Genomic DNA, 26,045 nt, shown 5'->3' with positions numbered 1-26,045 from the left:
TGCTGCCTTTTGTTCTTCCCACCCTCCTCCTGCACCCCCTCTCCCGAAATACAGGCCTGAGTCAAATGTTAGGTTGCTCCCTATTGGTGAAATGAGGCATTGCAGCCTAGCTCTACAAAACATGGTAAATGCCTGGAGGGAAGTTAGTGGAGATTGAAACGCTGGAGTTGAGAATGTAGAGTCAGGTGTGGCCCAATATCTTTTGGATCAAGTTGATCCTGAGGGAAGGGTGAGGGCTAATATCAAAGGGGAGCCCTGGAGTGAGAGAGATACTACTAAGTGTTCTAAGGGCTGCAGAAGAAAAGTAAACAGCTATTTGGGGACACAAACACCTGGAATGCCTAATACTGCTGAGCGTATATAACAAGGCCCCGTGTCCCACTGGGCTGACCACCAATGTTATCTTGCCTCTCTCAAACCTTTGTCCTTAGTCAGCCTGTTGGAGCCCAATTTAAAAGCCTGTATTGGAGGGACGCCTGGGTGTCTCAGTCCGTTAAGGTCTGACTCTCGATTTCATCTCGTGTCATGATCTCACTGTTCATGAGTTTCAGCCCCGTGTCGGGCTCTGCACTGATAGCATGGAGCCTGCTTGGGATTCTCTCCCTCCCGCCCTCTCTGCCCCTCTCTGGCTCAATCACACGTTCGCGCGCACTCTCTCGCTCTCTCAGAATTAATAAATAAACATTTTTTTCTTAAAGTCTAGATAGTTGGGATGGGTTGCATTTTCAAAAGATGGCTACAACAACATCCCCCATAGTTGTCTTCAGTGTGGCCTGCCACGCCCCCCCCCCCCCCCCCCCCCGTCAAGTGGCGGGGTCTGTTTCTCCACCCCCTGGAACCCAGGTGGGTCCTACGACTGCTTTGACTGATAGAATAAGTTGGAAATGATGCTGTGTGCTTTTTCAGGATGAGATCACGGAAAGTCTTGCAGCTCCCACTTGGGCCTCCTAGAACACTCACTTTGGGGATACTCCCTCTTGGAACCCAGCCACCATGCTGTGAAAAGCCCAAACTACATGGAAAGGCCACATATAAGGCACTCCAGTCTAAGCCCCAGCGAAGTTCCCAGCCAGCAGCCAACACGCATTGCCAGTTGTGTGCGTGTGCCATCTTGGATGTCTGGCTCGGTTAATTAAGCCTTTAGAGGAATCAAGCCCCAGCCGACACCCCAGCATGAGAGATCCGGAGTGAAAACCCCCCCAGCTGAGTCAGTCCACTCACAGAACTGTAAAATAATAATAATAATAATAATAATAATAATAATAATAATAAATTGTTGTACTCGGGCCGCCGAGTTTGGAGGCACCACGTGGCAATAGCAGATTCGGTCAGACACATGAACGATAGGGTGACATATAATTAGGTATATTCTTAAAAACTTGGATTCAGCTTTAGAGCAACGAGTCGCTAACACTGTCTTGCACTTGCTGAGAGAGGGCACTTCCTGACAGGCGTCCCCTTGTGTCCTCATCTATGTGACTGCGGAGTTCAGTGTCTCTCACGCATGCTAGCGCGGCACTTGGTGCCCTAGTTGCAAGCCGCGAGGGAAGAGCACATACCGTCGTCTCCAGAATGTTCCATGGGTTGGATTATGCCGTATATAGCAAGAATCCACCCATACATCTTCTTTTAGTTAACTTTATTGATGTATAATTTACATATACTAAAATAGACCCGTTTTAAGTGTACAAATAGATGCCTTTTGACAACGATAACCCATGGAATGACCACCGCAAACCAAGTATGGACCCCGGAGTTTCCCTGTGCCCCCTTTGCGGTCAATCCCCTGCCCCCACCCCTCACCCCGGGCAAGCACTGATTGGCTTGGCCACTATAGATCAATTTTCATCTTTTCTGGTATTTCATAAAAATGGAATCCTATAAGATGCACTATTATGTGACTGTATAGTATTTTATTGAACATAATATTTTGAGGTTTATCCGTGTTGCTGTGTGTATGCACAATTACTACCTTCTTTTACCAGCTAGTATACCCTTGAGTGGATGGTCCGCAATATGTCTATTCTTTCTCCTGTCGATAGACATTGGGGTTGTTTACAGTTCGGGGCGATTATGAATCACACTGCTATGAATGTTCATGTACAAGATTTTATGGCCATATGTTTTCATTTCTCTGGGGTAAATATCTAAAAGTGCTTTGCTCTTTCTTTCTTTCTTTCTTTCGAGAGCAAGCAGGGGAGAGGGGCCAAGGGAGAGAGAGAGAATCCTCAAGCAGGCTCCATAGTCAGCATGGAGCCCAACGTGGGGCTCAATCCCACAACCCTGGCATCGTGACCTGAGCCAAAATCAAGAGTTGGATGCTCAACCGACTGAGCCACCCAGGCTCCTTTAAGGGTACTTTTACGGGGTTATATGATAGGTGTATATATAACTTTATAGGAAACTGACATCCCCGGTGAGTATAACGACACCTCATTTTGCCCACAGTATTTTTTTTTTAACTGTTTTTATCTTTGCGGCTGCTCTCAGAGCATAATGTTATTGCCCTGTATCAGTTATCTATTGATGCATAATAAATTAGGCCCAAACTGAGTGGTTTAAAACAACAACAAACATTTACTACCTCACATTTCCTGTGAGTCAGGAATTCAGGAATAGCTTAGCTGGGTGGTTCTGGCTCAGTTTTTCCTAAGACTGCAGTCAAGATGTTGTCTGGGGCCACAGTTGTCTGAAGACTTGTCTGGGGCCGAAGGACCCACTTCCAAGATGGCTCAGTGGCATGGCTGTTGTCAGGAGGCCTCAGTCCTTCACCACATGGATCTCTCCACAGGGCTCTGCACTGAGCGTTCTCACAGCATAGCAGCTGGCTTCCCTCAGCTAGGCTGAGAGAGACTGGGGCAGGAACCAGAATGTCTCTGAAAATCTAGCCTCAGGAGTCGTACTTTGTCATTTCCACAATGTCCCATTGCTCAGGGGAAGGGATATACAAAGGCATGTATAACAGGAGGCAGGGATAGGTTGGAGGCCATCTTGGAGGTTTGCTACCACACGCATTGTCGGGCCAACGTTCTTGGCCCTGTGGTTCTGGCCCTGTGGACGAGGGCCCTGTGGGTCCCAAGTACGGTCAAGAAAATGAAGAGCTCTCAAAGCCAGACAACTACTCTACATGTCTGAAAAGAAAACTGGAGATTCTGGCCGTGGACATATGGGCCCCCAAGACTCACTTAACTTTGCTCTTTTAGAATCCAGGAGGAAGACAGACTTTTCAAAGTGAATCCCACTGGTGAGGAAGACAAGGGTCGATCCGGGGTTCCTGGCACAAACTCCGCGACCTTCTCTGCTCTCCTGTGAGCACTGGCTGGTCCTTGCTAGTTATATTGGTCAAAGTCCAGTGGAGGAACTGAGTACTAGCCCAGGTGCTTTGAGCGGGTGGAATTCAACGCACAAAATCGTTTACATGTGTGACGGAAAAGCCAAAAGGCCAAACAGGAGAAGGTGGGGCAACCCAGAGGGAAGCCAACGCAAGAAGCCTCGACTGTCCCTAAAGCTGGAGGGAGGAAGGGCAGAGCCGGGTCACTGGAGCCTGGAAATGGGGTCGGCGGGTCAAAGCTAGAGCTGCAGTGGTCCCGTCTCTCTGGGGTCTGCAGCCACAGAAGAGCTCCAGCTACTGAGGCAGAGAGCAAGGAGGAGAAATACCCCGACTTCTCCCTTCCTCCCGTCCTCCAGTCTTCTCCCGGTGCTTTCCATGGATACCAGGGAACAAAGCAGGGCAGAGGAAGGGGAAGTAGGATGGATCTGAGGGCACCAGGCCCGGGACTGGCTCACGGGCGTTGGGTGTGGGGCAGCCTTTATTTTCCAAAAATGGCCACACTAATACTTCTGGTCTTACTTGTTTTTCTAGAACGATGACGCTCTCCCATCAGGTGGAGTCTGAGTCTCCCTCCTTCGTCCTGGGTGGGACTTTGTAATCGCCTCCAGGAGTAGAATGAGACAGAAACGATGCCAAGTGACTTCCGAGACTTAGGAAGTCTCTCCCCGGCTGGCTCTGGCTCTTGGGGTGTTCTTCTCCCCCGGGGGTAGAATGTCAACCGATAACTGGAATTGGTTTGCGAGCATGTGGAAGGTGGTCTTACTCTTTGGCAAAGTCTTAAAACCTTGTTTTCCAGACCCATTCCCTTGAAGACAATAAAGCAGGCATGGTTCCTAATGTCAGACAGAAAACAAATGACTTTATAAGCAAGGATGTAATTACAACGCGAGATAAATGCTCCGTAGCATTTGGCAAAACGTATCTCAGGAAGTGACATTTCTCTTTCTTTTGCTTTCCGAAACCCATTTCTTCAAAGCCATGAAATGTTTTGCGGTACACTTTGCAAAAGTTAGCAAGACGAGATCTTTTCGCTGCAAATGATCATTGGACACACATACGCTCAAAAGCATTTACTCACAAGAAACCGGGAGCCACTGAGTGTTTTGCTGGGAGACACATGAAAATCGGGGCCTCCTTCCCCCAAAGAGTGCCCAGGGGTGCTGACACATCGAAGTTGTCATAGAGTTTCAGGGGAGTGAGTCGGTCCTCAGGAGCCAGGGACCCCGGGCTGGCGGGTATGTGTGACTGGTCTCAGCTGTGCCCCTGGTCTCTAGGAGCCCAGCACACCGGGCTTGGCTCCGGGGACAGAGAAGGACAGGGGGGCTGCAGGGAGACAGAGGAACTGCGTCTGGGAAGCCCAGACGGCGGGCACTGGGCCGCAGGCTGGGGGCAAGAGCATGGAGCAGTGACATCCCGGTCACAGCCACCGGGCTATGCCCCGAGGCTGCCGGTCACGTGGAAAGATGGCCCCAGGTTGCTACTTCTGGCAAGGCCTGTAAGGAAAGGGGCAAGGCTGAGACCATTCCCAAGGTTCTCGATTTCCCTTCCACCAACACAGGGAGCTTCCTCCGGAGGCGGGGCTGGGATCTTTCCATCTGCTGTCTCCACAGAACCGCCCCGCCTGTGGTGGGACCCGTCCGATCTGTGGGCATCAGCCTTACCACACAGCCTCCTCTGGGAGTGGCCACTCATGGAGAACCTCGGGGCTGACTTCAGCTCAGGTCATGACCTCGGAGTTCGTGAGTTCGAGCCCCGCGTCGGGCCCTGTGCTGACAACCTGCTTCAGATTCTGTGTCTCCCTCTGTCTCTCTGCACCTCCCCTGCTCTCTCTCTCTCTCTCTCAAAAATAAAGATTTTTTTTAGATGTTTCGAAATTCAAATCAAGCTTACAAGCCGTTACCTAGAGTCTGTTGCCGAGTGCAATTTCACGGTGATGTGAGAGTCTAGGTCTGAATTTAGAATTCTGGGTTCCTCGGAGTTCCACGTGGGAGCCCTCCTGGCTCCTGCCCCACCCCTGCCCCTTCTCTACCCACCTGTGCGGTTTGGTCCCGAGCTGGGACGGGCCTGCTGTGCGTAGCTGCTCACCCTTCAGCCCCCGTGGTCCAGCCTAAGGGGGTGAACAGAAGGCGATGTGTGCTCTTGGAAGGAGAGACAAGGGGAGGAGACCGGGGCAGCCCCTGGTGATGGCTATCGAAGGGAATTCTGGGGTCCCAGGATTCCAGATCGTGTCCAGAAGAGAACAGGCTCCAGGTGGGTGTCCCCTCGGTCCTGTGTAGTCCTTGATCTAAGGGCAGAGGTATGGCCAGAGCGGGGCCTTCGAGAACATGAGACCCAGGCCAGCGGCCCTAACTGCCCAGTTCTTTTTTTTTTTTTTTTAAGTTTACTTATTTTTGAGAGCGAGAGAGAGCGGGGGAGGGGCAGCGAGAGAGGGGGAGACGGAATCCCAAGCAGGCTCCACGCTGTCAGCACAGAGTCCGATGTGGGGCTGGAACTCATGAGCCGGGAGATCATGACCTGAGCTGAAATCAAGAGTCAAATGCTTAACTTACTGAGTCACGCAGGTGCCCCTTTAACTAGCCAGCTCTAAGGGTGCTTGTTGTCCAAAAAACCAGACCAAGTCTTATTCAGTAGAAGTGCTCTGTGTGCTATGAACTGTCGCTCATTCACTTAGGCTACTTGCCTACCCGGCACCCATTCTGCCAAGGATGATGTTTGAAATATTTCAACATCGTGTTAGGGTTAAGGTAAGTATAGGTAAGGACCAATACCAATGGGGGTTAGACCAATGCTGAGCTGAGGTTCTGGAGGCCATCTACCGGGCCAGGCTTTGATCCTTCCATTGCTGGGTCAGGGGGAGACTGAGTCGGGTTCTGGGCCCCAAGGAAGGACATTGGGTGTGAGGCTTGGGGAAGGGTCTTTTACGGAGATATTTTAATATTTTAACCCTCCAGTACTGCTGTCCCCGTGAATATCAACTCTATGCTCTTCCCTTCTTCCTTGGATTTGATTAGGGGCAGTACTGTGCCCAGCTGAAAGACTACATCCCAGCTTTGCTTGATGCTTACAGATGGCTGGTAATATATAAGGACAAGTCTTACAGAAGGGCTTATTCAGCTGGGAGTCCTCTTGGCCCCGTCCTTCTCCTTCCTAAACCTGTCCTGCCTGGAATGGTGATGGGTGGAGCTCCAGCAGCCATCTTGTGACTTTGAGGATAGATGCCCCATGATAAAGAAAGCAAAGCTAAGCAGAAATATAGAAGGATGGGGCGCCTGTTTGGTTCAGTCAGTAGGCCGTCCGACTCTTGATTTTGGCTGAGGTCATGATCCCGGGGTTGTGGGATGGAGCCCCGCTTCGGGCTCTGTGGTGAGTGTGGAGCCTGCTTGAGATTCTCTCTTCCTCTCTCCCTCTGCCCCTCTCCCCCGTTCACTCTCTCTCTCAAAAATAAAATAAAATAAAATAAAATAAAATAAAATAAAATAAAATAAAATAAAATAAAAATAGAAGGAGCCTGGGCTCTTGATGACTGTAGAGCTGCCTGAACACCCCCAGATTGCCCACTGCTGGACTCTTTCTAGAAAAGAGAATAAACTCCACATTTGTGTAAGCCAGTATAGTCAGGTTTCTGTTATTAGCACTTGAATTTGATTGCCACCTCATTTCAGCTCCAGTGCTCACTGCCCGAGTCTCCTCAGGGCTGGTCCAGGGTCAGGGACTCTGGGCAGGAGTGGGATTTGCATTCGGCACGTGGCTTCCACAAGCGGGGCGGGTTTCATCAGCTAATCCTTAAGACCCTTCTGGCCACTGGTGTTTCCTCACTTTGACAGTTGAGAAAACTGGTCTCAGAGGCTCTTCCCCTTCGCTCGTGGCAGAGCTGGGGCCAAGGCCCTGCACACTTGTTCCCCCGAAGCCTGAAAACCCAGCATCAGGGCAGCATCGGGCGCCTCTGAGGGCACCGGCAGCGGTTTTTCTGAGGCAGTTTTATTGTCCCAAAGGTCTCTAGTGGACGCTGGCGAAGGTGTGGCACGTCGAGGCTGCTCGTCGTCCTTTCCTGGCCCTCTCTGCCGGACTCACTTCCTTCCATTCCTAGTATATTCGGAGGGGAGGGAGAACTGTCCAGAAGCCTGAAGCCCTCGCCTTCCTGCGGATCTCCCTGAGTTCTACGCGCGACCTGTTTTTCCCTTCAGGGGCCAGGGCCTCCCCCCCTCCCTTCTCCCCTCCATCTGCCCCGGGGCCTTGAAGAGGTGAGGTGCAGCCTCTGACAGCCCCGGAGAGAGCCTGCCCTTGGCAAAATGGCTTCCTGAGCACTGGACAAAGAGCGAGCAGACGCAGGGCTGGAGCACGGGCTACAGGCTCAGGCCGCCTCTTGATAGCCCTTCTGCGTCCCTGACTCCCCTCGGAAAACGTGACCCACCAGGCCCTCCTGAGGAGCCCCCCCACGCCTCCCCCTTCACAGGCTCCCAGGCGGAAGAGATGGAAAGCAGACCCTCCTGAATGTTTAACTTCAGCAGAGATGATAATAACTTTCCCATGGACGCAACTGTATCCTTTCCCTGTGTTCCTTCGGGGATCCCGAAACTCCAGACGGTTCTCATTTGCAGCTCGTTCCTGAGGAGGCCTCATTTCCTCGCCACACACCCCTGATGTGGTCAGGGTCTCCCTCCCACTGCCCGGGCGGGGCAGGGTGGGGGTGGGGGCTTCCCTGAGCTTTTCTCTAATGGCTGCCCCCCCCCCCCCCCACCTCGCCTTTGTCTGGCCTGGCCTCACCAGACCCCTCTCTTGGCCTCTGCCCTTTCCCTAACCCTTGGCCCCCAACGCCTCAGGCCTTTCAGTTTCTGTTCCCCACGCCCACGGTCAGTGGTCAGGGCTGGGCTGTTCCCCAGGCAGAAGGGCCCTTTCTAGAAGCTTCTCCCACTCAGCCTGATAGGCACGTTGAATGACTCCAGGGGTCATCACTCGCCCTGTATCCTATGTGAGTGGCGCCTCCTGGAGTTATCAGACAAAGCCCTCTGTTGGTAGATCCTTAAGGGGAGAGCTGTTTCAGAGCCCTTTCTAAGCCAGGAAAAGACCCCAACCTCCTCTTGCCAGTCAGCTATGCTGCCTGAACTCTTTCTATCACACACCTCTCCTCGCTTTGATCTCATTAGGAAGCCCAGAGGAGCTGAGAAGAGGAAAGGAAAGAATAACACACCCTCACGTTTGCATAGTGCTTGTCAGTTTGTTGTGGGGTGTGTGTGTGTGTGTGTGTGTGTGTGTGTTTTAACACTTTCACATTGTTGGCATCTCTCAAGCTTCAAAACACCCCCGTGGGGGCACAGAGCAGGGGGTTGTTCTTGGCATTTGACCAAACAGATGAGGATGTTAGAGCCAGATCAGGACCACTTAGGTTGTGGTTCTGCCCAAGTCCGATTTCAGGGATCAGAAAGAAGGAGGGGAGGAAACTGGGGGCGACCAGGCCGCAGGTTAGTGGTGAGGCGTGTGGCGGGGGGCTGAGGGCGTGGGGAGTAGCCAGACGGCCGGCTCCAAGCGTCCCACTCCACCATCTGCACATGGGAGAGTCTTGCCTGAGTCCCATAACCTCTCTGTGCCTCGGTTTCCTCATCTGTAAAATGGGGATTGGGATAGTAGAGCCGTGGGCTAATAAAGTGTCAAGAACCGTGCCAGGCACGGAGAAAATGCCAGTATCTCTGTTGTTGGTAAGAGATGCAGGGGGAGCCAAACGAAAGGTCACTGAGACTTGCCTTCTCCCTCCCGCCCCCCCCGCCCCCCCCCCCCCCCCCCCCCGCCGCCCCAGCCCTGTCTCCACAACTCAGCCTCTGAGATCTCTGAGGACAAGTAAGCCCAGTGGATGTTACCGCTCTGGCCTCTGCATCTGGCTGCCACTTCTCGTTTTCCACGCCAACGTCTGAGGTCACGGCCCAGTGGTTTCTACGCCCCCTCCTTGTTGGCAGCGGTCTGGGCCTGGCTTCGGCTTGGGGATCCCAGGAGCCCGGCTTGCCCTCAAAGGCTGGTCCTTCTGGGCGGTTCTTTTGTCTCAGGCTGGACCAGGGATAAATAGGTGTGATTAGAAGATCAAAGCACTTTACCACAGGTTTGGCCGGAGGGGGCCCTTTGATCTGCCCAGCCCAGCCCAGCCGCCCCCCATCACTCCCACCAGCCCTGGAGTCCTGGCAACTCTGAAATCTCCCCGCTTTCATTCCTGTCTTATCAAGCCGCTGCCTCTCAGCTCCCCGCACCGGGGGAGTCTTGCCTGTTGATGAGGAGCTGGGTTTTCCCTCCAGGTTGTTTACTAAATCACCAGTTCGAAGCCGAAGCCAGCGCCGCCCGCTGCAGCGGGGCCTGCAAAACCCCGATGGTTTCATTTTGAGCCTCAGTTGCAAAACCTGAAATCTTGATATGCTTGTAAATGATGGGCTGGTGAATCACGCCTGCCTCTCCGGGTATCTAATTAGATGCAGGTCCTGCCTGGTCTCCCAGAACTTGGCCCAGTGAAGGGAGGGATCGTTATGAGTATTCTTTCTTTTTCCTTTGAAAACGATAGAAAATTCCTGGAACTTCTTATCGTGGTGAACCTGTGGAATTTTCCTTAAAATCTGAGGGATGGCTTCCACTGACTGTGGCGTAACGATGGCTCAGGAGGTACCCTCTGCCATTCTGGGGGCACCTCCTCAGGGTATTCAGGCTGCCGGGACCCCACCCTAGAAGGGAGGTGTGTGGTGAGGAGGCCAGGCCTCACCCGGCCTTCGGGCACATTCCGGGACTGGCCACCAACACAGACCAATGGGGCTGTACCAGGAGAAGTGAAGGTAGATTGGGCGTATGAGATGGGGGGCGGAGGGGGGGCTGAGCCGAACGGGGTGGGGAAGCCTGTTTTTTCTAATCCAAGTGGGATTGACAACCTAGGTTTATTTATTCAACGAATATTCAGGCTCGCGCTTCCCGGGAGCTGGTCTAGGCACTGGGGACATAACAGCGAGCCAAATGCACCGAAGGTCCCACATCTCGGGGAGTGTGCGTTCCGAGCGTGGGGAAAACAAACAATAAATGTAACAGATGACTAAATTATCTCATCTCTTAAGAAGGTGAGGAGCACTGTGGGAAAACGTACCAGGAGAAGTGAGGGTAGATTGGGCGTATGAGATGGGGGCGGGGGTGTAAGAATTATCTTTTTGGAAAAATGTTTATTTATTTATTTCTGAGAGAGACAGAGAGAGAGCACGGATGGGGGAGGGGCAGAGAGAGAGGGGACAGGGGATCCAAAGCAGGCTCTGTGCTGACAGCAGAGAGCCCCATGCGGGGCTCAGACTCACCAACTGTGAGATCATGACCTGGGCTGAAGTCAGACGCTTAACTGACTGAGCCACCCAGGCGCCCCTGTGGTGCATTAAAAAAAAAAAAAGGTTACTTATTTTGAGAGAGCAAAAACGCTCATGCACACGCACGAGTGAGCAGAGGAGGGGCAGAGACAGAGGGAGAAACAGAATCCCAAGTAGGCTCCGTGCTGTCAGTGCGGATCCCGACACAGGGCCCGATCCCACGAACCCTGAGATCATGACCTGAGCCGAAATCAAGAGTCAGCTGCTTAACTGACTGAGCCACCCAGGCACCCTTAGCTGCCTTAGCTACAGAGAGAGTGCCTCGGTCAGAGTCACGCCCCTTCAGTGACCTTTAAATATGAGGCTGTAAAGATCTAGTCTTCTGGGCACCTGCGTGGCTCAGTGGGTTAAGCATCCAACTTTGGCTCAGATCATGATCTCCTGGTTCTTGAGTTCGAGCCCCGCCTCAGGCTCTGCACTGACAGTGCAGAGCCTGCTTGGGATTCTCTCTCTCCCTCTCCCTCTGCCCCTGTCCCACTCTCTCTATCAAAATAAATAAACTTAAAAAAAAAAAAATCTTGTCCCCTGGGCTCACCTCTAGACAACTCTGTGGTAGGCCGAATAATGCCCCCAACCTCCCGACATGAACATATCCTTGTTCCTCGAACCTGTGAATATGTTTGGCCACCGTCCGTGGTGAAAGGGACTTTGCAGGTGTAATTAAATTAAGGATTTTCAGTTGGCGAGATTACCCTAGATGATCTGGGTGGGCCCAGTGTAATCACAGAGGACCTTATAGAGGGCGCAGGAGGGGCAGTCACATAAAGAGATGTGACAATGGAAACAGAGGTCACGGGGATGTGCCTGCTGGCTCTGAAGATGGAGATAGGAGCCAAGAGCCAAAGAATGCAGGTAGCTTCTGGAAGCTAGAAAAAAAACAAGCAGATTCTCCCCTGAAATCTCCTGAAGGAATGTAGTTCTGCTGACACTTTGATTTTAGATATCTGACCTCCGGGACTGTAAGAGAATAAACCTGTGTGGTCGTAAGGCAGTGAGTGTGCGGGGATTTCCTCCAGCAGCAATAGAAAACTAATACGATTCTTTTTTTTTTTTTTATGTTTATTTATTTTTTAGAGAAAGAGACAGAGACAGAGAGAGACAGAGCGTGACAAAGGAGGGGCAAAGAGAGAGGGAGACACAGAATCCAAAGCAGGCTCCAGGCTCCGAGCTGTCAGCACAGAGCCCGATGCGGGGCTCGAACCCATGGACCGTGAGATCGTGACCTGAGCCGAAGTCGCACGCTCAACCGACGGAGCCACCCAGGCGCCCCGGAAACGGACACACTTCTGAAGGTGGATCCAGCTCCAGAGCTCCCTGGGGTGTGGAGGCAGGCCACGGAGCCTGCGGCCAGGCCTCCCTCTGCCCTGTCCTGCTCCCCTCTTCCCTCCCACACAGCTGGCATATATTCATTATAAGGCTTTATTATGAACAATTTCAAACAGACACAAAAGTAGTAAGAATAATATAATGATCTCCCACAGTCCCATCGCCCAGCTTGGACAGTTGCCAACTCGTGGCCAGTCTTATTTGATCTGTCTGGGAAAGGTAGTGGAAAGGGAGAAGCAGAGCTCGTGCCCTGCAGACTTTCCCAGTCTAGATGGGGAGTTCAGGTGCACACATCTCTGAGGCCAAGAGGACACCAGGCAGCCGACCCCACGTCAGCAAGCGTGGGACCAAGGATGCAGAGAAGCAGACTTGGAGAAAGGCAGGAAAGGGGGGGGGGGGAGCCAACCAGAAGACAAGGAACCAATGGAACAGACCATGTCACAAGAGGGTGGGTCCTAGGGTCACGGGCAAACTTGTCTAAAGGCTTCGGGGTCTAAGGCAGGAGGCAGGTGATATGAAAAAGGACATTGTCAGGTAGCACTCGAATAGACTACCACTTGCCTCTGTTTCTTTTTCTTTTCTTTCTTTCTTTCTTTTTTTTTTTTTTAATAGGCTCGTATACCTGACATGAGGTTTGAACTCAAGACCCAGAGATCAAAGAGTGGCTTGCTCTATGGACTGAGCCAGGCAGAGGCCCCACCTGCCTTTGTTTTATTCCACTGTCTTTCTTTGTTGTTTTTTTTTTTTAAAGTTTATTTATTTATTTGGAGAAGGGGGGGGGGGGAAGAGCGCATTAGCAGGGGAGGGACAGAGAGAGAGAGAGGGAGAGAGAGAGAATCCCAAGCAGGCTCTGGGCTGTCACAGAGCCCAACGTGGGGCTCAATCTCACGAACCACCAGATCATGACCTGAGCCAAAGTCAAGAGTCAGATGCTCAACTGACTGAACCACCCAGGCGCCCCTATTCCATTGTCTTTCTATTGTTTGTTTGTTTGCTTGTTTAAATAGGCCCCTACCTGCTTCTACATGACTAATAATAATTAGCTGTGGTGCCAGCTGCTGAGCTAAGCACTTCCTGCAGGGGATCTCACCTATCCGCTCAACTACCCTGGGAGGCACATACTATTTTTATCACCACTGCACTGAGACTCTGTGAAGTGAGGCCACTTCGCCAAGGTCCCTGGATGGTGCATTAGTTTCCTGGGGCCGCTGTAACAGAGGGCCATACACCGGATGGCTTCCGACAAAGGAAATAGACCGTCTCTCAGTTCCGGAGGGCAGCAGCCTGAAATCGAGGTGTCGGCCAGAGCTGCGCTCCCTCGGAAGCTTCTAGGGGAGGGTCGTTCCGTGTGTCTTCCAGGTTCTGGTGGCCCCAGGTGCCTTGGCTTGTGGCTGCCTCTCTCCAATCTCTGCCTCTGCCTTCGCGTGGTCTTTTCTCTCCCTGCGTCTCTTACAAAGAGAGATCCCCTGTCATTGGATCCAGGGGCCACTGGGCGGGCTCATCCGGGATGACCTTCTCTCGAGATTCTTACCTTCATTACATCTGCAAACACACTATTTCCAAATAAGCTCAGATTCCCAGGTTCCAGGGGTTGGGATGTAGACATAGCTTTTTGGAGGCCACCATTCAACCTGCTACAGATGGGAAGACGGGGACCAGGGGTCTGAACCTAAGTAAAAGGCTCTGTTGTCCGTGGAATGTGAGGCAATCTCTCCAGGAAGAGCTGGACTGGTAGGCACCTCTTTGTGCTCGTTTTACAATGTGCCACAAGTTCGTTGACCCTCCTCCCTTTGAAAGGTGGCGTCACCGCCTCTCCTCTCAAGTCTGGGTAGGCTTGTGACTCGTTTGTCACCAAAAGAATGTGGCGAAGTGGTGCTGTGTGATTTCCAGTGGCGATCAGAGAAAGGGGATGTAACGTGGGGAGCTCCGAGCTGGCCTGTGAGCCATCCGACTGGCCTGAGGCCGCCATACTGGAAGGAAGCCCAGGCCGGTGGAGAAGTCCCATGGAGCCGTTCTGATCAACAGCTGTAGCTCCAGATAACTCTAGCCCCCAGCCGTCCAGTCACCCCCGGCCATGGAGTCTTCCCAGCTGAGGCACCAGAACTAATGGAGCAGAGACAAACTGTCCCTGCTGTCCCCTGTGAATTCCTGACTCATAGAATCTGAGGATAATAAGGGGCACCTGGGTGGCTCAGTCAGTTAAGTGTCCAACTCTTGGTTTTGGCCCCGATCATGATTTCGTGGTTTGTGGGATCGAGCCAGCATCAGGCTCTGTGCTGACGGCACAGAGCCTGCTTGGGATTCATTCTCTCCTTCCCCCTGCCCCTCCCCCCTGCTGCTAGTTTGTGCATGCATGAGTTCTCTCTTTCAAGATGATAGATAGATAGATAGAGGAATCTGAGGATAATAAAATGGCTGGTTTATGCCTCTACATTTTGGGGAGTTTTGTCACACAGCAATAGTAATCAGGACACCCCTCCTTGTCTAGAGAAAAGCCCCAAGTCGGGGCGGGGGGAGTGTTAGCCGTTCCTGAGAAATAGGTCTGATTGAGAGAGAGACAAAGAAAACATATTCTGTCTGAACAAGCACCCCCTACCCCAATTCCCAGTGGTTCTGTGATGAGAGGTGAGGAGAGGTGGGGTCGGCGGGGGGGCCGGTGGAACCGGCTTCTCTGGGCATGAGAAGCCATCCCAGCCACCGGTCTCTCCAGCCCCAGCCCGGACAGGGCTTCTGGACTTGGGGCCCAGCTGCCGTTACAACTTTCCAGGCCACTTCTGTCCCCGGGTCCTGGCCACCTGACTGACCAGCCCCCGGGGGGCCCAGCCTACCCTACGCTGGGGGACTGGCTCCCACTCCAGTCCTGGCTCCACCAGGGCCCCGGGGTTTGTCTGCAGTCCTGGCTGCTGCTTACAGCGCCAGCCCCTTCATTTGCTGGATTGGATCTTTGGATTTTGTCATTTGCTATGCGGAGGTTTTCTTTCTGACTAATTTGCTTACCAGGTTTAATTCTTCAATCATGTTTTCATTTTAAGAGATTTCAGGGTAATTATGAACTTTGAATAAATCCATCTGAGGCACCGAAGTGCTCTTAGCTCAACTCTGCTAGGGCCTGCCATTCCGCTACCCTTGAGATTCGGTGTGGATAGGACCGCTCTTGCCCACGCACCACCCCCCCTCCCAGCTCCTGCAATTGAAAACAGCTGGGCCTCTAGGAGCCAAGGTCAGGATTCGAGAAAAAACCACAACTGAAAACCACAACTGGGGGTGGGGAGAGATGGAATCGGGCCCGGTGCTTGAGCGAGGCTCCAGAACCTTCGAGGATGCTTCCACTCTCCACCCACCTCACTCAGGCTGCTCCCCGGGGCCCCAGGTGGGGCCGCCCCCAGCACTGCCGGCTGAACATTTGTCTGGGTGGGGTGCAGGAGTACCTAGGAGAGGCCCAGACACAGAGGCCAGAGGCTGGGGCTCAGGTTCCAGCCCCACAGCCCCGGAGCGGTGGGGCCATGGGCAAAGTTTCTGAGCCCTCTGGAGTCAACTAGAACTACACTGAGGATGACAAGGACAGCGTCCGTTCCGTCCACTTTGCAAGCTTGTCACAGAGGAGCTGATGTGTGTGTGTGGTGGGGAGGTATTTTCCAAGCTGTATCATATGCCACAGTTGAGAGGTGGGTAGTGTTGTGAAACAGTCTCTTGGTCATATCAGTAGGGCCGCACTGGCAGCCTGGGGCGATGTGACACCAGAGCAACTGATATAGGGGCAGGAAATGCCACCAGGCTCCTAGATGTCTTGACTCCGTTTCTCAACCAGTGCGTCCTGGCTCCTGGGTGTAATTTGCATATCCGTATCAAACCTACAGCCAGCCCCGGGGTGGGTGGGTGGTGGCAGTGTGCCCACTAATCGGAACTCGGGTCAGTGGATTAGGCTTAGCTAATTTACATGCAGCCAATCCCAGCCAAGGTGGGAACAGCAAAGCTGCTGGGGGGAACCTGCCACAGGAAGGGAATTCTCCACCGTGGAGTGAAACCCCTGAGCATCGGGAACCTGGTGGCACTCCCTCCGTGTTTGGGGGCCCTAGACTTGCCCCGACAAGAATCCCGTGCTGGGTCCCATCTACTTGTGTCAGTCCTTAACTAGGGGCTACTCCCAGGGAAGGGCATTAATTCCCACACCCCCCAGTCTGCCACAGGGGCCGGCAAAGCAGCTTTGGCGACCGGTAGAAGCCCCCGGGGTGAAGAAATTCATGGATTGCCATTTGAAAGTTGGGCCTAGGGGCTCCTGGGTGGTTCAGTTGGTTGAGCTTCGGACTCTTGGTGTCAGCTCAGGTCACGATCTCACGGTTTCGTGAGTTTGAGTCCTGCATCGGACTCTGTGCTGATGGCATGGAGGCTGCTTGGGAGTCTCTCTCCGCCCCCCCCCCCCCACTCTCTCTCTCTGCCCCTCCCCTACTCACGCTGTCTCTGTCTTTCTCAAAATAAACTTTAAATACATAAATAAATATAAAGAGCGCGGGATCTGGCGTGGTAAGTACGGTTGTTTCTGCTGCACACGCTTATGAGACCGATACCGGACTATCTTGGATACCTGCCTAGAGGCCAAGGAATCATGGCCTCTGACCTCTACCCCCAAGGAATGTGCGTGTGTGTTGTGTGTGCACCAACAGGAAGGTTTAATCTAGATAGAATACATACTTTTATGTTGGATAACCCTGGGTAATGATGTATGACCCTATAATGAACGTAATTTGCAAAGGTTACCTCTGGTTAGTTTCTATGCCAAGCCAGTGGGGTGAACTGGATGTATAACATAGTTCACCGTGATCCTGGACCCCTGTAGCTTTGGTGGCCTCCCTAACGGGGCCTGGAGGACTTCAGTGCCTCTTGCTAATTTTAGACTCATATTCTGGGCACGGCTAGGATGAGGGTGTTTTGAGTCAGGCTTCTTGGTTTCACTGTATCACTGAAACCAGTGATAGCCAACTTCAATAGGAAAGTATTTCTGGAAGGTACGAGATCGTTTAGACTTGTGGGAAGGTAGCAGGACTCCTATCTAAGAACACTCTGGGTGGTGGTCGGGGGAGGGGATCTGACTTGTTAGCGCGTCCCTTCCCCCAGCCTCTGTAGGACACTTTCACTGCTGACCCTTGATGTTGCCACCATGGTGTCATTGTCCCTGCCTCTTTATTATGTTCCCTTGAGATTCAAAGTCTTGGGGCCCCTTGGCTGCTGCGGTTGGGGGAGCTTTCAGGGAGAGGAGCTCAGCTATGAGCTTCTGTAAATGGGAGGCAAGCCATGTGTTTCCCCAGTATTACCCAAACCGGGGGACGCCTCCCAAATGGGAGAGATGCTTGTCTTTGGTACGTGGTTAGGTAAAAATTCCAGCAGGGGGGTGGAGAGGGAGATGCGATTTATTCTTATGAGTCCTGACGTGTTTGCTAAGCATTGGGCCAGGCTAATGGAGACACTGGGTAGACTGGATGTCAGGCTGGATGTGGGGTAAGTGCCCTTGACCAGGGATCCCTGAGGGCACCAAGAAGAACCAGGGGGACAGAAGCAGGAAGACTGAAGGACGCTGGGTGTTCTGCTTACCTGTTACCACATAATAAACCACTCCAGAACAGTGGTGTAAAAACCATAACGATCAATTACACTGCTCACAAATCAGGGGCTTGACTGGGTTCGGCCAGGCAGTTCTCGATTAGGGGTCTCTTAGGTTGCAGTGACATGGTGGCCAGGGCTGGAGTGGTCAAAGACTTCTTCACTCACAGGTCTGATTCTTGGGCTGGAAAGACCCCCACAGCTTGGGATGGGCCCACTGGGGTTCTCTGGACCTCCTTCTCTAGTTCTTCGGCATCAACTCAGGGCTTCCAAGAAAGAGAACCAGACAGAAACTGTATTGCCTTTTATGGCCCAGTCTCGGAAATCGTGTAGTATCACTTTCGCCATATTCTATTCATTCCATGGGAGTCTGGAAGGCCAGCCTTCCAGGAAGGCTGTTCCAGGAGGGGTTAGATCCCTCCACATTTTGATAGGAGGACAAAGAATTTGGGGACATACTTTAAAGCCACCACAGTGGGCTAGGAGATGGCAAGCAGGCGCTTGGCTTGATCGTTTGATTGGACCAGCACATTTTTCTTTCTCGATTTTCTAACTTGGCTGCTTGTTTCCCATGATGCAGAAGGACCCTGGCTCAAATTCCCGGCAGCATGTTGGTAACTAACAGGATTGCACCTCGTGGGCTGGACCCACGACTCTAGTTAATCCTGCTTCATCATTATGCCAAGAGAGCTCATTCCAACTGAAATTTGACTATTGGTTTTTAATTTTGGTGCCATTTTTCATGCTGATGGCTCTTCTGGCTGACAGTGAATTACCCTGGGTGCAAATTAAATACAATAGAATTGCTAATCAGGCCATTAGAATACGCTGACAGGAGGAAATCTACAAGTTGTCAGACCTGGGTGGGCTCTCCCCTTGCCTCTGGGGCAGAATTCACTTGACTTCAAATGGACCTGTACAGAGGACCCATTCCAATCTTGGAAACAGACACCTGCAGTCTGCTGGAGGGACTGAGTAGGGCCTGCAATCCTACTCTCGTTCAGCTGGTTCCTTCCGCAGGAAAAAATCTCATCCTGGAAGCACACAGGGTCCCTAGGGATTGCTGTCTAACGTTCCGTCCACTCTTCCCAGGCGAAGAAGTGTCGCGATCCAATTCTCCGCCTCCAGGCCCACAAGGAAGGCACCAGATATCTGGCGTAATGAACAATGTTCTCAGATTTCTAAATTTAGACAGAAGGTGAGAACACACTAGCAGTTTTCCCCTTGTGTCTAGTTCCGCACAAAGACAGAAAGACTTACCTGTTGAAGACTTTGGGTCGCCCATTCCGTCAGTTTCTTCGTATTTTTTTTTTGAATCCCTACAAACGTGGCTGAGAGGAAATAGATTCAGAAGCCACTTCCTATGGGTGCCACTAGTGATGTCAAATAGTGTGGTTCGGTAAATCAAGAGGCGTTAGGCCTTCAGAGAAGACAGAATGTGGTCTTCAAGGGCGAAGATGTAAGCCCGGACGCTGTGCAGTGATCTCAGACCGGGAGGGGAGGAGCACTGGGGATGATTTACAAGCAACAGCAGAAGCCCACTGAATCAATAATAGCTAAAGCTTACTGAAAGCTGCTGGCCACTCGAAATGCTTGCAACATTTCCTGTTCACCCCAGTCTTCTGTGCTATGGATTGTTATCGCCACCCGCATTTAATGGATAGTAATCTTTAAGTTATGTAACTTTCCCATGGTCACCCAACAAGTGAGCCACAGGGCCAGTGTTATTAGATTGGGTTCAGTTGCCAGAGGAAGGGGGGGAAATATTGGCTTCGGTAAGATAGATTTTCTCTTTCTTCCTTCCTTTTTTCCTTCCTTCCTTCCTTCCTTCCTTCCTTCCTTCCTTCCTTCCCTCCTTCGCTTCACACCCAGCTCGGAGTGCAATGTGGGGCTTGAACTCACAACCCTGAGATCCCTGAGATCAAGACATGAGCTGAGATCAAGAGTCAGATGCTTAATCAACTGAGCCACCCAGGGCACGCCTCTTTCTTTCTTTCTTTCTTTCTTTCTTTCTTTCTTTCTTTCTTTTAAACTATCCAGAACCAAGCTTTACCCAATGATGTATTTCCTTCCTTCCTTCTTTCCTTCTTTTCTTCTTTCTTTCTTTCTTTCTTTCTTCTTTCTTTCTTTCATAAGCTCTAGGCCCAACTTAGGGCTTGAACTCACAAACCCGAGATCAAGAGTGACAGGCTCCACCAACTGAGCCAGCCAGACGCCCTCAAGATAGATGTTCTTTCTTACACAAAGTTTGGAGGTAAGCAGTCTAACTCTGGTATGGCAGCTTCATTAGCAACAGCCACCCAAGTTCTTTCTCTCTTGTCATTCTGCCTTCTGCAACATATGGTCTCTGCCTTGGGTTGCCAGATAAAATACAGGATACATTAAAGTACAGGATAAATTAAAATACAGGCTAAATTGTAATTTCAGATAAACAGTGAATAATTTCATAGTACAAGGATGTCCTGTGCCATATTAAAGCACTAAATAAAACAGTAAAGTGAAGGTAGTAAAACACTTTAATTGAATAAAAATTAATTAAAATGAAAATATTTTATTTTTTGATGTTTACTTATTTTTGAGAGAGAGAGAGAGAGTGGGGAAGTGGCAGGGAGAGAGGGAGAGACAGAATCCCAAGCAGGCTCCCAGGCTCTGCACTGTCAGCGTGGAGCCCGGTGTGGGGCTTGAACCTACGAATCGCAAGATCATGACCTGAACTGAAGTCGGACGCTTAAGCGACTGAGCCACCCAGGCGCCCCCAAAATAAAATATTTTCATTTGCTCAATCTGAAAACTCTATCTCCACCTCATGGTTCAAGATGGCTGCTTGTGTGCCAGCTTTCAGGACCACGCTTCAGGCAGCAGAAGGAAGGAGGGTTGGGGCGCCTTGGCTGGCTCAGTCGATAGAACTATGCGACTCCATGAGTTTGAGCCCCACACTGGGCATAGAGCCTACTTACAAAAAAAAAAAAAAAAAAAAAAAAAGAAGGAAAGAGGATCAAAGAAGGACTTCCCTCCCTTTAAAGACACTTCATGGAAGTCATACACCAAATTACTGTTCACCTCACAGTGGCCACACAAGGCTTTTATTCTGGGCAGCCAAGGGCCCAGCTGACAGTCAGAACTTCTGCATTAAGAGTGGATATTAAGGGGGCGCCTGGGTGGCTCAGTCGGTTAAGCATCCGACTTCGGCTCAGGTCATGATCTCACGGTCCGTGAGTTCAAGCCCCGCGTCGGGCTCTGTGCTGACGGCTCAGAGCCTGGAGCCTGTTTCAGATTCCGTGTCTCCCTCTCTCTCTGCCCCTCCCCTGTTCATGCTCTGTCTCAAAAATAAATAAACGTTAAAAAAAAATTAAAAAAAAAAAAAGAGTGGATATTAGGGGTTAACTCAGCATCTGCCACAGCTAGGATTTAAACCCGAGTCAGGGGGCGCCTGGGTGGCTCAGTCGGTTGCAAGCGTCCCACTCTTGACTTCAGCTCAGGTCACGATCTCAAGGTCTGTGGGCTTGAGCCCCGCTTGGGGCTCTGCACTGCCAGTGCTGAATCTGCTTGGGATTCTCTCTATCCTCTCTCTCAAAATAAGTAAATAAACTTTAAACAATGGAAAACCCCCAAGGAGGAATGGCTCCCGAGTCTTGGGGCTTAATCACCCCGCTGTGTTGACTCGTCCACATTTCATGAAAGGGTGGGGCCGACATCGTGTGTTTTCCCCCACACCCCTTTTTGGATCCTTTTTACCGTTGCTGGGTGCCTCTTCTCTGACTTCTGTGCTTTTGCTGCTAACAGCCGGCACGTGACATAATACCCTTCAGAGGCCAGCCCTTGGACCACTGGAGCCGCTCTGCCCACACCTGCCATTTGGATGGCACGTAGCCAATGACCTGCTGTGCCGGGACTCCGCCAGCCTAGCCCCCTCGCCTGGAAGTGGGGCCAACACCAACATGTAATTTACATGCCAGAGCCCCAGGCAGGGTCAGGCCTGTCCGAGTGTGCGCCCTGCCCTTGCTCGGCTGCTTCCGTTTTTGTGTCCTGCTTTTTCCCCGGCTCCCTTAACTGGTCTCTCCCGGAAGCGCCGCCTTCATAAATCACTTGCACACAAACCCTTGTCGCAGTGTCTTCGTGGCCCAAGATAAGGGTTTGCCCTGAAAATATAAATAGGAGGTGGGACAGCACTTTGGAAGACAACGCAGTTCTCTTGTCACATGCCCCTTCGTGACGAAGAGGCCAAAGTGACTCGCAAAGCCCTTGAGTTTGAATTAGGTCACACCCAGCCTCACTGGCAAATCCCCAGCTGTGACAACGTGCACGAAGTGGGGCATTTAATAAGTATTCCAGTCTTCCTCCGAGCTGTAGGTTTTAAAAGAGAATGCGTGCTTGTCAGGGTTTGGCCAGGACAGCAGACAGCACTCTGTGTTTCAAATGGGCACGGATTTCATTCTGGAGATCGGGCGCTCATAAAACAGTGGGAAAAGCTGGAAGGGCCAAGGTTTCGGAAAGCCGACACCAGCTCTCAGATTTCCTCCAAACTTCAGAGCATCAGAAAGTACAGTGGGTTGCACACGGGCCTGTAAGACCAAGGTAGGTGATTCTCAGGGAAGTGTCTGGGGGTTGCCACGAAGCTTTCCCCTTGCTGTACCCTTCCTGTCTGCCTGCTGGTTTTGGAGAAGGGTTAATAATTATGGCTTCTGGCCTCCCTTTGGCCTTCCAGGTCTCGTGTGTTTGTAAATTTGCTCACTTGCTAAAATGTGTTCCTGATCCCCAAATCAAGAAGCACGGTATGTCAGGGGCGCCTGGGTGGCTCAGTCGGTTAAGCGTCCGACTTCAGTTCAGGTCACGATCTCACGGTCCGCGAGTTCGAGCCCCGCTTTGGGCTCTGGGCTGATGGCTCAGAGCCTGGAGCTTGCTTCCGATTCTGTGTCTCCCTCTCTCTCTGCCCCTCCCCCGTTCATGCTGTGTCTCTCTCTGTCTCAAAAATAAACATTAAAAAAAAAATAATAAAAAAAATAAAAGCAGCAAGGTATGTTCACAGTTATTCATGGACTTGTACAGACCGGTGAAAAAAAACTTGGGTCTCCTGCTGCACCTTTTCCTAGCTGAGGTTGAACAAGGTGATGCTCTGCCTTCTCGTTTCAGCTCTCATACTGTAAACAAGTGTCCTTTTGGTGTTTTTAGAGCCATGGTTTTCACAGTTTTGTGCTTTCTGTTGGTGGCTTTGCTGTATATAATGGCCCCCAAGTGTAGTGCTGAAGAGGTTGTGATGTGCCTTATGGAGAAGATACGTGTGTTGGGTAAGCTTCATTCAGGCCGGATTTATAGGGGTGCTGGCCATTAGGGAATCGATGGTATATATTAAACAAGGTGTCTTTAAACAGAAACATACTTCGGGCTGTCTGTGTGGCTCAGTCGGTTCAGCTCGGTCAGTTGGGATTCCTTCTCGCCTCTCTCTGACCCTCCCCCACTCACACTTTCTCTGTCTCTCAAAATAGATAAATAAACTTAAAAAAACACACACACACACACACCCAGAAACATACATAAAACAAGGCCGTGTATTGATCAGTTCTCAAAAAGGTCTTGTTCAAAGACTCCCCAAAACCTAAACGTGTGTTTCCACTGGGAGCAATGGGTCAGTAACCACTAACTCAGCGTTCACGGCGACTTGATACAACATAGCTACCATGAGTAACAATAGATTATTGGCAGAATCTAACTGGTAACCCATTTGGCATGGAAGGATGGAAAATGTAATTCCCACGCTTCCCGATGCTACCATACTTGGGAGAGCCTAGAAGGGGGAATAGGGTTGCCCACAGACAATCCAGGACGGCATGTTAAACCATTTAATGCTTAAAAAAAAATTTTTTTTTAACAGTTGCCTCAGGGTTGACAGTAGTTAATTAGTGTCTACCTTCAAATAACATTATACCATTTCACATGTAAAGAATTTATTCAGAGCTTACTACCGATTCCTCAGCCCCATCGTACGTTTTATTTTTATATATGCCGTAAACACACAATGCATTGCTGTTATCAGCATAGAAGACTGACTCTAGACAGTTATCTTTCAGAGCAACCCCCCCCCCCAGTTAAATGAATTTTTATTTACCTTTATTAGTTCCATTTCTAGCCCTCTTCATTTATTTGTGCAGATCCAAATGTCTGTCTGATACCATATTCCTTCAGCCTATAGGATTTCTCATGGCGCATTTCTGCTGGCAATGAGTTCTCACTTTCTCCTTTGAGAACGTATTTCTGTGTATGTATGGGTGTGTGCACTTATTTATTTTTTTATTTTTTTAAAATTTATGTATTTCAGGGGCGCCTGGGTGGCTCAGTCGGTTGAGCGTCCGACTTCAGCTCAGGTCACGATCTCACAGTCCGTGGGTTCGAGCCCCGCGTCGGGCTCTGGGCTCACGGCTCAGAGCCTGGAGCCTGCTTCTGATCCTGTGTCTCCCTCTCTCTCTGCCCCTCCCCCGTTCATGCTCTGTCTCTCTCTGTCTCAAAAATAAATAAATGTTAAAAAAAAAAAATTAAAAAAAATAAATTTATGTATTTCAATTCAATGTATGTGTATATTTAAGTGGCAGTATATTATTTGCATTTCTTTTGCTCCCAGCTTTGTTGAGGTCTTCTTGATAAGTAAAATAGTAAGATGGGGCACGTGGATGGCTCAGACGGTTAAGCGTCTGACTCATGATCTCAGCTCAGGTCTTAATCCCCTGGCTGTGAGTTCAAGCCCCACGTTGGGCTCCACACTGGGCATGAAGCCTACTTAAAAAAAAGAAAAGAAAGAAAAGAAAAGAAAATAGTAAGATGAAGTGTAACATAATGAGGGGGCACCTGGGTGGCTCAGTCCATTAAGCGACTGACTCTTGATTTCGGATCAGGTCGGGATCTCATCGTTCATGAGTTCGAGCCCTGAACTGGGCTCTGTCTTGACAGCATGGAGCCTGCTTGGGATTCTCTCTCCTTCTCTCTCTGCCCCTGCACAGCTCACTCTCTCTCTTTCTCTCTCTCTCTCTCTCAAAAATAAATAAATAAACATTTAAAAGTGTACAACATGAATTGAATATACATATACATTGTGAAAGGATTCCTCCCATCAAGTTTATTAACACATCCATCACCTCACATATTCACCTTTATTGCATTTTTTTTAATGTTTTTAATGTTTATTTATTTTTAGGGGGGGAGAGAGAGAGAGAGAGAGAGAGAGAATGTGAGCAGGGGAGGGGCAGAGAGAGGGAGACAGGGAATCCCAAGCAGGCTCCAGGCTCTAAGCTATCAGCACAGAGCTCAGTGTGGGGCTCAAACTCACAAACCATGAGATCATGACCTGAGCCGAAGTCAGACGATTAGCTGATGGAGCCACTCAGGTGCCCCACCTTTATTGTGTTTCTTAAAAATCAAAATACCAAATCTGAAACAAGTAATTTTTAAAAATCCTTTTGCTAATTATCTTTTATTTTTAAAAAAACACATTTTTGGGGGCGCCTGGGTGGCTCAGTTGGTTAAGCGTCCGACTTCAGCTCAGGTCACGATCTCGCGGTCCGTGAGTTCGAGCCCCGCGTCGGGCTCTGGGCTGATGGCTCGGAGCCTGGAGCCTGCTTCCGATTCTGTGTCTCCCTCTCTCTCTGCCCCTCCCCCATTCATGCTCTGTCTCTCTCTGTCTCAAAAATAAATAAAGGTTAAAAAAAATTAAAAAAAAAATAAAAAAAATAAAAAAATTAAAAAAACACATTTTTTTAAGTAATCTCTACACCCAATGTGGGGCTTGTACTCACAACTCCAAGCTCAAGAGTCAGATGCTCTACCAACTGAGGCAGCCTGGTACCCCACCTTTAAAATGTATTTTTGCTGGGTATAGAATTTTGGGCAAACATGTTCTTTTTTTTTTTTTTTTTTTTTTTGTCTTAAACCACTTTAAAGATGGCATTTTGTCTTTCGCCTTGCATGGTTTCTGATGAGAAGTCAGCCATAATTCCTATCTTTGTTGCAAGGCACATCATGTGTCTTTTTTCTCTGGCTGCCTTTATAATTTTCTCTTTGACTTAGGTTTCCAGCAGCTTAAATATGCTATGCCTAGTGTTTTTTGTTTGTTTGTTTGTTTGTTTGTGTTTTAATCTTGCTTAGTATTTTCTAAACTTCTTGGGTCTGTGGTTTGGTTTGTGTCATTAATTTTGGAAAGTTCTCAGCCATTACTTCTTCAAATATTTCTCCTGCCCTATTCTCTCTCTTCTCCTCGGTATCCTATTACATATATGTTAGACTTGGGGGCACCTGGGTGGCTCAGTCATTGGGAGTCAGACTTTGGCTCAGGTTATGATCTCGTGGCTCGTGAGTTCGAGCCCCAGGTTGGGCTCTGTGCCGACAGCTCAGAGCCTGGAGCCTGCTTCCGATTCTGTGTCTCCCTCTCTCTCTGC

This window comes from Panthera pardus, unplaced genomic scaffold (assembly GCF_024362965.1).
Source record: "Panthera pardus isolate Hobbes unplaced genomic scaffold, ASM2436296v1 HiC_scaffold_27, whole genome shotgun sequence".
Lineage (NCBI taxonomy): Eukaryota > Metazoa > Chordata > Mammalia > Carnivora > Felidae > Panthera > Panthera pardus.
Note: the sequence above shows the minus strand (reverse complement) of the source record.